The sequence below is a fragment of the Macrobrachium rosenbergii genome, chromosome 7 (assembly GCF_040412425.1).
Source record: "Macrobrachium rosenbergii isolate ZJJX-2024 chromosome 7, ASM4041242v1, whole genome shotgun sequence".
NCBI classification, from domain to species: domain Eukaryota; kingdom Metazoa; phylum Arthropoda; class Malacostraca; order Decapoda; family Palaemonidae; genus Macrobrachium; species Macrobrachium rosenbergii.
In genome coordinates this window covers 48,196,789-48,209,795 of record NC_089747.1, presented here as the reverse complement: position 1 = coordinate 48,209,795, position 13,007 = coordinate 48,196,789, and the positions used below count along the sequence as shown (strand labels likewise).

Genomic DNA, 13,007 nt, shown 5'->3' with positions numbered 1-13,007 from the left:
GATTATATTACGCAGCCCACTTCATTATGCAACATAAAAATGATGCCAAATGAATAAATGCTATCGAAAAAATCTTCGCTGGAAATGCGAGTAAAATTCCTTTCCAACGCCAAAATTTGGATGATTTTGAGCGTATCTGCGACAGTTTTCCGTTTGTGATTTCGTTTCTTTACACACACACACACACGTTGCACTTAGCGGCTCCTGGAAACTAGCGGACGTGATGTTTTCACAAGTTTTCAAGTGTCTTCAATTCTTCAAAATCCCTTTGAACGTTAAGCTAAAGGTCTCTTTTTCGCATTATCAATTATTGGTACCTAACTCGAAGAACTTTCACTTTGAAGTGAATAAATATCTCAGACGCTGATCGAAGGTGGAAAATATCGAAATGGAATTCCAGGCTGCTGCTTTTTTTTTTGTGAAGAATCATTACCTAAACCTACTAAAGTTTTTCTACCACTACAGGTGTTGCCAACTCTCTTTTAAAGCCACAGGATTAGGGGTTTTGTTGTATATTTTATAAGCATTCATTTGGGTTAGGCACACTAAGATACAGTGGACTGAAATGTTTCTCCTCCATCCTCATCAAAATAAGAAAGTTATAACTGACAACTGTTAATCATGGCTGCTCAAATGCCTCAATCTACAACTGTCATGGCTTCCTGATCCTGTCCCGACAAGGCGACAACGCCTCCTCTTCACTTCCGGCCTCGTTGTTTACGTCGACGAATGCTAAGTTAATGGTGAGACTTCTTCCTAATACTTGTGTTTCTTAGAAATAGTAGGGTGTAGTCACTTAAAAGAAACGCCCAATTAAGCTGGATGGTAGGTATTGAGCCTAGAATAAAGGCCTACCACCAAGAGCTAGGCCTACTGGGTTTGAGTAGTAAACGATAAGAGAGTCAGTAGAACTAAGCAATAGCTCAACATGGATTATTGCTTTGGAAATTGATTATTCCTATAGTATTTTGGTTGCTTATCAAGAATTTACTGTTATTTTTTGTCGGTTGACTCTAATTACCTGTAATTAACCTCAGAAGTTGTATGCTGGCCAGCCTGGAATGCTATCGCACATGTGCTGTGTTATAGGGGAGGTTTTGGTAAAAAGTGGAGTTTCCTTCACCTGGGATCTCCTCCCCTGGCTTAGTAATACGGCCTGCTGGGTTAGGTTAGGTTAGTGTAATTCCTGTTATAAGTTTCCTTAGCCAATCCCTTCTTAAACATATGGCTCCCTAATGACTTGTGCTTGCAGAGAAGTGCCTGGGCTTTTGCCCTAAATATCATACATCCATCCATAACAACAATATGGCAGTTTGGTTTTCCCAGACCCAAAACCCTGTTTTCCCAAAGGGTCCCCAACCATGCTGAGTAGATATGAGGTTAATAATAATTGAACAACAATAAACAACACCACCTCCTTCATCAGCACACTGAAAGTATAGGAAAAAATCAATTCCAAGGTAATAGTCCGTGCAGAGCTTTTGCTCAGATTTACCGAGGAGCCTTTTTGTTAGGCTTTGTACATAGGCTAGAGGTCAACTTAGGCCGTAGTTGATATCTCAGACATAGGCCTGTAGCCAATAATACAATTTGTCCATGCTATTGTAAAATAAGCCAAGCTTTATATTTTGCCTAGCCATTAATGATGCTGCAACTTAAATTGTATGCCTGACATCAGTGATTTATTTTGAGGTATTTGATCAGAGACCAATTTTTGCTAAAATTTTTAGGTTGTATTTAGTGTAAAGTTTTACTTAAACCATTGTCACATTTTGAACCTGAAAATATAATTTTATATTGTTTTTAATGAGTGCTTTGAACGTTTCTGACGTTAGTTTCGTTGTTGAAATTACCTAACCAACCACACCTCACGTAACCTAGCCTAGAGTACCTGGTCTTAATCCTAGAGCATAATATTAGCCTAGCTTAAAAAACATTCCTTGTACTTACCTTAATCTGGATGAGAACTATCAATGGGATTAAGGTCCTTCTATTTCACTTGTTTTGTGTTAAGTTCCCCCTCAAAAAAAAAAAAAACCTTTTCCATTATGGTCCCCCAAATTGTAATGTATAAGGTGGGATCCACCATCTCTAAAGGTACACATTAAAACAGAAAAAATTATATTCCCGAGTCCTAAATATAATAATGGGTTAAAGTTAAATAATAATGCATTTTGAGTGACAAAGTTTTAGGTGCTTGGTCCCATCTATCATATCTCAGACAAGGAATTGTTGCAGAGACATACAATATACCAAGTTGCACCTTCAAATGTCTGCCATTTTGTTTTACAAGAAATTACTCTAGATTTTGATTTTTTTAACTAGGTTGATTTAGTAAAATAGTTACTAATAGCCTAAGGGGAAACAAAGTTGAGGAATTGTCAACTACAGAGGTTTTTATTATGAAAATCTTAAGCTTACAGCCTGTGAGGAAGTTTAAAATAATATTGAATTGCTATGCTACAATTTTAGAAGATATAAACTTTTAAATCATTTTCATAAATTGAATGTTAAGTGTAAAGCAAAGGTTTGCTTGCGTTAGAATTCTATGGAATTATTGTTAGCTGAAGATATCTAGAAAATACTGAAGTGCAGGCAATATTATAGGCTTTTCTTTCTTTAAATCTTCAGCTGAAAACCCTTATAGGCAGTGCCAGCAAACTGTAAACCCAAGAGGGCTCCAAGGGAAATCAGCCTGCAAAAAGAAGCAAGTTAAAGAAAAGGTGATAAACAATTAAATATCAGGGATTAGCAAATTGAATCAATACACGTTTATTACTTTTTTTTTTAGTTATTAGAAAGCCAGATCCCCAAGTGTCTGATAAGTTGAGGTGCTACTGTATTAGTGTGTCACATTTGACACTGATCTTCAGTGATGTGTCAGATGAATAGCCTTCATTTTTTTGTGTGTCATTGTATACTAAACACACATCTTAAGGTGCAGATTCGGAACTATGAAGCTGTGAAAATTGCTGTGGATATTTTTTACTCATATACATGTATTTTTATTTATTAAATAGTGAAATTAGCCGTACTTCCATTGTGGTTTTTCAGGGTCCTCATTATTGACTTCCTTATGTAGGCATTTCCGTGTCACAATTTGTGACTGTTTTGACGTTATATGCTCCTTAATAGGTTGTCTGATTTAGGGTAAGAACCATTTAACCAATCTCCTCAGATACAGTAGTACAATATAATCTTTATACCTTGTCCATCACAATCATGGGTTTCAGTTTTTATAATTATGCCATGTACAATCCACCACATTATATAACTGATATCAAAATACATATTTGAGAGGAGGATGGTTTTGACTTTCCTCAGGTAAAGACGGAGGATTGATGTTATCACAGGCTAGACTAGTTGGTGATTTTTGGATAGTTATAGCTTCGAGGAGATTACTGGTTATTGGCATCGTGAGTCAGTGGATTGCTGGTGGATTTTGACTTCAGACCAACAGAAATGGTTCTTAAAGTTTTTTTTTTTTTGTGCCTGATTGGCATGCTTGTGCATTATAATTATTAATTCAGTTTTACTCATGGGGGTTACCTCGGACCTTTTGGTTGAGCTTTAGATCAGGTTCCTTATGTTTCATTAAAAGTGCAAGAGCTATAATAACGGCACTGTGTATAACATTAATGGCAAACAAATAGATAGTCTTGCTACTTGCAAGGTGATCTACAAATAGCTTTTGTAGCTGGATCAGCTTTGCATTCTGTGAACAGTAGGAATTTTATAGCACTAGGTAATTCCCAGTCATAGTATGGCTTCAGTTATTTCTATAAATCCACACGTTCATTGTTTCAGTACTAGTTGAGGGTATTTTTGATGTGAAGAGATATTGGTAATAATGAAATCCAGTGTAGTAGACTTCTCTCGGCCATGTGAAACACTGCAAGGTAGGTTTAGCTGTCACACAGGATATGAAAATAATATCATGTACATATATGATGTATGTAATTGGAAATGGCTCCTGTTGTAGGTGCAAGCTAGAACTTCATTTTAGAAGTAGAGGCTCCCTACCGTGCCTGAAATGAAGTTCGCTGCTGTGTTTTGTAATTGACACAGGAATTTAGGACGTATAGCCTAACCTCAGAACTGCATTGAATGATTATTGTTGTGATCGAGATGACCCGGGGAATTATAAAAATACTCTACCTGTGAAGTAAAAGTAAAATTACAATGTCAGTTACATTCCTTCATAGGTCAGGTGACCTAGTAATGCTTGTTGGACCTCTTTCTACCACACTTTTTAGTGGAAATATTAACCATTTGCAGCCAGACATGGGAATTCTACTCCTGCTTTTGCTTTTGTTGTTTTATGCCCTCATTTCCTTTAAGGAAATTCTGTCCTTCATTCATTGTTAGGCCATACCATTTTCTTCATCCTGCTCTTGATTTCTTTGGTCCTGAGCTAGTCAACTGCTGTTGATTAATAAAGGTGGAATGAGTGAGTGGAGTATAGCACAGGTATTAAAAAGGAAATTAAAGTCCAGATGTCACCCTCACTTTTTTGTTTCATTATGGTTTACATGCTGGGCCTTATTCTAGAGTGCTGTACATTTAATTGAATCAAGTTCATGCAGGTAAATCTTGTGGAAGGAGCAGTTTGTCCTTGGTGGTGTAGCAGTCTCTCTTAGCATTATAGGTTGTTGTGCAATTTCAGCTCTGTTGAGGATCTCGTGGTCCTTTTTGATCTTGAAATGAAAAAAAGAAGTGGCTAAAAAGGCATAGATATTTTCGTGGTTCAGCATAGTTCTTAGGACCTGAGGTGTTGCAGGTGTTTAAAAGGCTAAATATTATAAATACATCTAAGCTTTTCAGGATTAAAGTACTAAGGTTGGGATGTACAATGAGAGCCAGGGGAGCCTGAGATGCTGTCATACTCTGTTTATAGTGTCAGCTTGTTTATGTGTGGTATATTTCAGATCATCCATTTGGTAGATTGATTACCCGAGTTACTGGTTTTCTCATCCATAGTGCTCACCAGCAGTTTCTTGTTTTATTGGCAGTTGATCCCTATGTCTTTTGTAGAATGTGATTGTTTCTCCCTGTAGAGGGCACGGCTTACTGTGTTTATTTGAAGGTTCTTTTCAATGACCCTTCTTAGGGCCAGCTTCCTTCTTTCAGTCTTTTACCTGTCGATCACTCCCTCTGGCATCTCTCCACCTTTAAGTTGTCCAGCTTATTTAAATTTACCTTGGTCATATTTTGAATTCTGTGGGTGACCCCTGTGAGTTTCTGAATATGTTTGAACTCTAGGCTTTAGCTTCACACTAAAACTGACCCAGTACATATCTTAATTCACTTGTTTATTTTAAAAGTAACTCCAGTTTGCGTTTGTTTCTACATTTTTTTCAAATTATATCCTGCAGCAGCACATTGACCTACTATGCTTAGGCTCAATGAGTATGGGGTTATCCACTGTAGATGATGTCCCCTTCCTTGTTTATGATGAAAAATATAGGCCAAGAATTAGGCCTGTTGATAGAATCCACTCTTATTAAAATGCAGGTTGTTAGTCTCTTAGTAACACATTTGTAATGTTGGCTATAATAGCATGGGATGTGAAAAACTTTTGTTGATAATTTAGGCAAATTTTTTTTTTTTTTTTTTTTTACTAAAAATGAATTTTAAGTAGGTTGTACACAAGCTGAGACGTAAGTTATATGAGTTAAGTATGGTATGGATGTTGGCTAAAAACATTCAGTGGGAATAGCTGTAGGTATAGTCCAGTCCATCTTATATCTTGGGAAAGATTATGACCAGTTTTATGAAAAAAGCTAAAATCTTTCGAAAATCTGTTTCCTAATTTTTAACTTGTCTGTTGTGTTATTGGAAGCGGCGTGTGCATCTATCAATTTTAGTAATCCAACTTCGTCATATCTTGTGAAATAGCCGCAATCCAGTGAAAAAATGTATGCAAATGTACAAACTCTCAGAATATGAGTGACAGTTACAAACTGAATCAGTAAAATGCTACTCAGACATCTGGTGATGGTGGTACACCTTTCATGGGGAGGGAGGACTGTTGTTTTGAGTTAAGGTTTCCTTAGGTAGCTTTGGATAGCATTCCGGTGACTCCTTACATCTAAACTGGCTTCCATGACCCCATAAAAAACCTGTGTCATTGAGTAATACATTATGGTATAGATGAAGATAATTTGCACATAAGTTTAGGCGGGATGAGGAGAAGTTGATCAGGACAGTGGCAGATAAGAAATTGCAGTGCAGAGCCCATTAAATTAGCCTGGTAAGTTGTGTAGATGGTGCACAGCTTAATACATAGGCCAGCTTCTAGCATAAGGTAGCCTATGGTCTGGTTGAATGGCTTGGTCTTTAGTGAGCCTTAATTTATTTATAATTTCAAAATTCAAGGTGCTGGTGCCCCCCAACAACTTTAGTTGTACCTAAAGTAACTTAGTTTTTGGAGGCTTTGTATTCTGTCTCATTCAAAAGCGTAGGGTAATTGTTGGCATTTTTAGGGATTAGTGTCTGGTGTTTTACTGGATGTTATTGCTGTAGGACCTTTGAGGGATAAGATTACAGTGAGGAAAAAAAAACAATATATGAATACAAATGTTGTTCAATTATGTATTATTGTTTTATCTTGTGCCATGGGTAGGTAAGAGTGGTCAGCATCTCTACCTTCTTTTATTTAGTGATTTGTGTGTGGGAGTATCAGCGCCGTTGTTTATGAAGGCTGTGTTGACTTAGCTGTATCATTTAGTGACATTATTTCATCTTTTGTTGGCACACATTTAGTATGCAGACAGATTTCAGGAGTACTTGCTTTGCACGTGGGATAAGTGGCTCGTTGATGCAGACTTTGGTTTTACTCATTGCTAACTTTTGCCCAGTCAGTTCAAGAAACCTTTCAAGATTCCCATTTGTCATCCCTTATCTGGCGCTTGTGTTCAAGGAGAGTGGTTATTTTTAAGCTTGTGAAACCGATTAATTCTTATGAATTATTTACATTAGGAAAAAAGCTGTGATTTACGTTTAAGGGTTATCCTGAAGCACTGGGATCCAGTGTTTCAATGACTTAGAAAAATGGGGTCTGGACTCATTTCCTTTCATTTCAGTTTGTGGATATAACCTAACTCTGTGGATACATTGAAGATCACACGCGTATGTTTTATTGTGCCTTAAAAAAGTTGAATAAACTTCTTATGCTTAGAATTGTTTAACACCGACAATAACTTTTGGTGACTAGAAAATACTCAGTCAGACAAAGTGAACACGGTACTGATATGACATAAGCATGCCTCCCACTGATGAACAGAAACCACAAATAGTGGTAACTCAAATTATTGTACTTATGGGTTGCACTTATGGGTAACAAAGTACAGAGATTTGTACGAAATAGAAATCAGATGATACAGGATAACAATCACAAAGTTGCCTATGACTTCACTTAGGTTAAAAAAAAACACTATAAGTTACCTATTGTGACTTTATGGAGAATTTAAGAAATGGCAGCAACTTTCTTTTGATATAACCAAACACTTCGTTGACATCACACACTTTCAAGCACTATAGTTACTTTACCTACTCTCTGGGTCACGTTGGTGATGTCATTGCTTCCAGAAAAAATTCCTTTGTGAATTATTGTTGACCATTGGCTTTGCACTTTTATCTGTAACGGAAAGTGTAAGGTTCTTCTATAAAATCGATGAGAAGTAAGGTGGATAAATGAGTTTATATTTTCCTGTAGCTATTTGAAATGTGTTGAAATTTATGATTATATCTCTTAAGGAAAGAAAATTGCTTAGGCAAACCATTAAATCCTGTGCCAACAAACCTTCCATGTAATTTAAACCGAGCGAGGAATTCGGATTTTTGGAGGCTGGGCTCCTTATAGTGGAAATACTCTCGAGAATATTAACCGCACTTAATTCTAACTACTCGGTTTGGGAATATGGCAGAGGTTTGTATATCGTATGATCGGACATGAACTGAAATTTTGAACCTGTTCTTCAGTGTTTGTAATACTTGATCCATTTGGTATAAATGAAGAGTTCCACTGGAATCATCATCATTTAAATAGTTATAGAAAAATGTTCTGGTTAGAACAGAAGTTAATAAGGAAAAATTTTTGGAATTTTTCAAGAGATGCATTGTGGATAGTTTTAAGATGAAAATTTTTAGTGGACAAAATTAAGATAATAGTTTCATGATTTTCATTTCTTTCATTGCAGGGAGATCTGAATTCATCAAGAGGAAGAGAATCCAGCAAGAAATTTCTTATACAATGATTGCAGACAATTTAGATATATTTGTAAAAAATTGGTAAATATATCTGGATGCATTGTAATTAACTTTTGTTCTATATAAGAGATCAATAAGTCACATATCTAGGGTATCCTATGGCTCAGCCAGAGAATCTTTGAGAAATGAGGCTGGAGAAGCTAACCACTGAGGATTGCTAAGGATGATTAAGATATATTTTTTTCGGTAACAGGGACCCAGTTAAGTAGGAAACCCAGGACCTATACAGAGGGCAGACCTTACGGCAGAACAGCAGCGGAAGAGAGGAAACAATCTTTTACTCCAAAGGATCCATAAACCTGGCCTGCGAAAGCAGTAGTCTGAGTCGTCAAGGATAGCAGAGGACAATTTGAAAACCGTTGGGGTGGCAATGGAATATGCAAAGAATTAGCCAAAGGTGATCTACACAACATAACAAATAAAGTTTGAACTTCTTTCTGATAGAGTAATTGTGCAGCAACACAGTGACCTGTCCTTTACCTCTGCAGGCATTCAAGCCATCAAAAATTGAAACCTTTAATTCCTAAACTGTTAAAGTTCTTTGTTGCATTGGTCCTTTGAGTGAGTCCTGTGGGAGGTTAGAAACAGAAATGAATGGTCTTGTTGAACTACTTCATGGTAGTTACAACAATAATATTAGTAATACTAAACATATCATTCTTTATGTAAGAGAAGTGTATCATGAGAAGCATTCAGAAAATCTACTCAGTACAGTATTTTATTGTGTCAAAATCTTTTGGCATATATGTAAAATGTATTTTGAGGTTCTTGAATAATAGTTTACAAAATGGTGTATGATTACCATCTTTTATCTATTACTAAATTATGAATGTATTTCAGGTTTCTGGGCTCATTATGCTGAAGTTTTCAAGATGACTTCAAGATCTGAAGAAGACGGAATTTACCCAGTGCCTTAAAGACTTGAATTTGTCAAAATTTTTCCAATGCCACTTCTAAAAGATGTTATCTCTTGGCTATTAATTTTTGTTCAAGTACATTAACACAAGTTACAAACATTTTTATTTTTACTTGTGCCTTAGCTTCCAGCAATGGCAGAGAAACTGGGTGCCTGGTAGATGCTGACACCAGCTTGGCGAATTTTTATTGTGAGTATGTGATCTCTCAATAACAGACTACTATCACTATTTTGGCCAGAGAGTGGATGTTACTGAATATAAAAAGACACTGTCAGGAATGGGTCTAACTTAATGAGTAAAAGTGATACACGTTGGCTTTGGATGTTGAAGTATTTTTTTTTAGGTGTCCTTTTTCTGACGAGCTCTTTGTCTTGAGCTTCTGTAATCCTTTTTGGTTCTCAAAGTTCCCTTTGTTACCGTGTGCTGTGTTCTAATTTGTTAGACTTAGTTCCAAATTACGTAGTTTAAATGAAAGGAAGTGTGTTTTGTTGTTCATAAAAGTACAGCAGTATTGTCATCGATATAATTTTGGGGTTCAAAAGGGCTAATTCTGGAGTTTGTAGCCCACAAAAACCTGCTCAAGTCCTTGGACATTGACTCTCTTTGCTAGTTACCCTGGTAATCGTTACCCATACACAGTAAGTAAAATTAATATGTGATTTTACAGTTGATTGACCTATTTATGATCCTTTCTTTCTTTCGTTTTACAGCTCATTCTTTGCTTTGTAGATTTTCCTGTCCCCCATTCTAATATCACTGGAAGTTTCATCTTGCAGCTCCTTTGATTAGTTCACTTCTTGTGCCCTCTGACAGATGTGACAGACAAGATGGTAACCATCATTTTTCCATATGTGCAATATAAAGTACATATTTGGTTTCTCTGCTGTTAACTGAAAGTTTGGGCACAAATGAGAATAAAGAGGTTTGTTTCTGTGAACCAATAAGAAAAATGTACAAATTAAATGGTTAATTTTTTTAGTTTTGTAAAGCCATAATATGATGGTATAATTGTTATTCTATACAATGACTTTGGCTGCATGTGCAAATATGTGATTGTGCTCAAGTATAAAAGAAAAAGGTAACCTAATTTTGTGAAAGTACAAAGCTCGAAGAGGAGATGGCAATTATAGTATGTCAGTCCTTGTAGAATGCCAAAATTTAAATTTCAAAGTAGATTGCGGTTAATTACTGCTTTCCTGTTTTAAAATTTCTGTAAATTCAAAATAGTTCAGAAGAATTAAAACTGATAAAGTCATTTAGCTCTGTCAAGCAAATATAAGACTTTATTTCAGTATTCATTGTCAATGGGATAATTGATCGTGTTTTGGCTATAATGTATTTACATTAGAAGTAAATGAGTACAGTATATGATATTCTGGACCTAAAGGAAGCTTTAAGTTTGGCCATGGTAAGGGGAAGCATTGTAGAAAAGAGCAGTTTGAATATGCGACGACATAGATTCTAACTAAACTATTGAATAGTTAATAGTAATATCATAAAGCCAGAGTACGACTTAAATCAATTCGGTCATTTTCTTCAGATGTCTGAAGAGTTTTCTCCATTTTTCTTCAGTGCTGCACATTTATAACCTAAGTTCGCTTATGGTCCAGGTCCTTGTTAACGCACTCTAAAAAATCTTCCAGGTTCAACACTTGCATCTCTCACTTCGCACCCTCCTTTCTCCTCTTTACCATGTGACCAAACCACATCTTCGAGATCTTGATCATGTTTTCCAGCCTTTCCACTTCTTTGCTATATCCTCATCTGGAGTAAGATCTTCCAAAGGCAATTCAGCCATCAAGTTTATTGCCATGCCTTTTCTGTTTCTCTTTCTGTATCCATGTCTGCTGTCAACAGTAACAAAGGTCTTACAAAAGTAATTTAAATGTATACTAGTACTCAGTATTCCATTGATCTATCTTCAATATTCAGATTGTTGCTGCTATTTACTTACATGACTGCCCCTTCAATTCCATTGTTGCTGCTATTTACTTACATGACTGTCCCCTCAATTCTAGCCTAAACTAGATAACAGAGCTATTCTGCCTCTTCCACGGTCCCCCCCTACTGAATGCAATCCCCCCTCTTCCTCCACGTCTTCATTAGCTCTTGTATTTACTGGGCATAAAAAGATCCTCACGCCATTTAAACTTTGCTATTTTGAGTATCTCTTGCAACACCATCTCTTACATTCGATGTATGATATGACAGCTAACCTACACCATGCTTACAGCACCCACATAGCCACTTTCTAGAGCACATCTTATCCTTTGTTTCCCTCCTGTCCCCATATCCTAAGTTTTGCTTGCTTTGATTATCAGTTCTCATCATCTATTTCCAGGTAATGTTTTCTAAAACCTTCCTTGAACCTAACATTACCCATAGGGGCTCTCCATTTTCCTGTGTTAGCACCTTCATCTATTACTGTGAAAAATAGCAATGGGTTAAGTGCTCAAGTTTTAGTAGACACCAGTGTTATTCTTAACTAATCAGAATGTTTCTTCTGCATCTTCACCCCAGATCATTTGGATATCTATTACGATTTGCTCTTTATAGCTTGGTGCTCTGTTAAATGCCTACTTAAAATCTACAGAAGTATAATAATTTATTTTTGTGTATGGTTCCGTCATGCATTAAGCTCTTTCATAAAGTTCTACCCTCACTCCAATTACAAATACAGGGTTCAGTGCTGATTCTTGTGAATTTTAGCTCAAATTCTTCTCATATAATGCACATGTTATTGTCTTCGTCCAAGATCTCATCTTATTCTGTAGTGCCCATATCTGTCCAACAACTCCTTCTGGTACCCTCTGCTTGTCTCAATACCTGTACTCTGTCAGATACCATCTTAAAAACTTGCCTTAAACTTCTTTGCACGTTACTTTTCATGTAGATGTTATTTATATAAGGTTATCTATTCTTGATGTGCTATATATTATAGATAAACTTGACCATTTTTTATTCTAAATCAGGCCCCCTTTTTCTTTCAACCTTTCTTCTAGCACTAGTGACCATTTCATCAGGTTATTGAAAACTTTTGAAAATGGAAATGAAAATTAACTCTACAACGGTGCAGAGGAATAAAATGCTGTCTCTCACAAATGACCTTGTACAGGGATAAGAATGGATCTTTGCATAAATATCAATCTTAACACTTCCATAGGCAATATGATTAATTCACTCTTTAAGCAGTGAATGCTATGCAACTGCTGTTTTTTTGGAAAGACAAAATGAGTATGCAAGGTCTTGCTTCTTTGTAGTGACCCCTTCTTCATGGTAAAGTTGAAAATAGAAAAAAAAAATATGTTGTATACGTCAAGTGCATTTAAAAATTTTGTTTTATATGAAGTTATATCAGTTTTGTAATAAATTTTGTGTTTGTGTTTTGTTAAATCTCTCTCTCTCTCTCTCTCTCTCTCTCTCTCTCTCTCTCTCTCTCTCTCTCTCTCTCTCTCTCTCTCTCTCTCTCTCTCTCTCATTCGTGTTAATGCAGAGAACAAACCATTGGTTACAAGTGCTATTTTTGCCTGTCTTTAACAAGTTAGAGCAATTCCTGATTTTACAATTTTACCTCCATAGTGGTTAACTGTTTTGTAACCTTTAGGTGGTTACTGTTATGGCTTAAGTTCAGTTGCTTGTAAACAGGGCCTTCTTGAATTGCATTCATTGGTTTCTGATGTCCAACAGACATTTTAGCCTGTGCATTCCCTGTATTTGTAAATACGTAATATGTGTATCTTATGTCCAGTTGTGTTCACAAGGGTAGACGTTGTGGAATTTATTTGCAACCACAGTTGTTGACCATAAATCTGAATGAGT

The 13,007-nt window shown here is 36.2% G+C and overlaps 1 long non-coding RNA gene across 1 annotated transcript; it reads left to right on the top strand.

The window, feature by feature from the left end:
• The first annotated feature begins 410 nt into the window (after positions 1-410).
• LOC136840358 (uncharacterized) lies at positions 411-13,007 on the top strand. The gene is made up of 4 exons (XR_010853604.1): positions 411-743; positions 8,202-8,292; positions 8,465-8,668; positions 9,112-13,007. It is a non-coding gene; the product is annotated as an uncharacterized lncRNA (long non-coding RNA).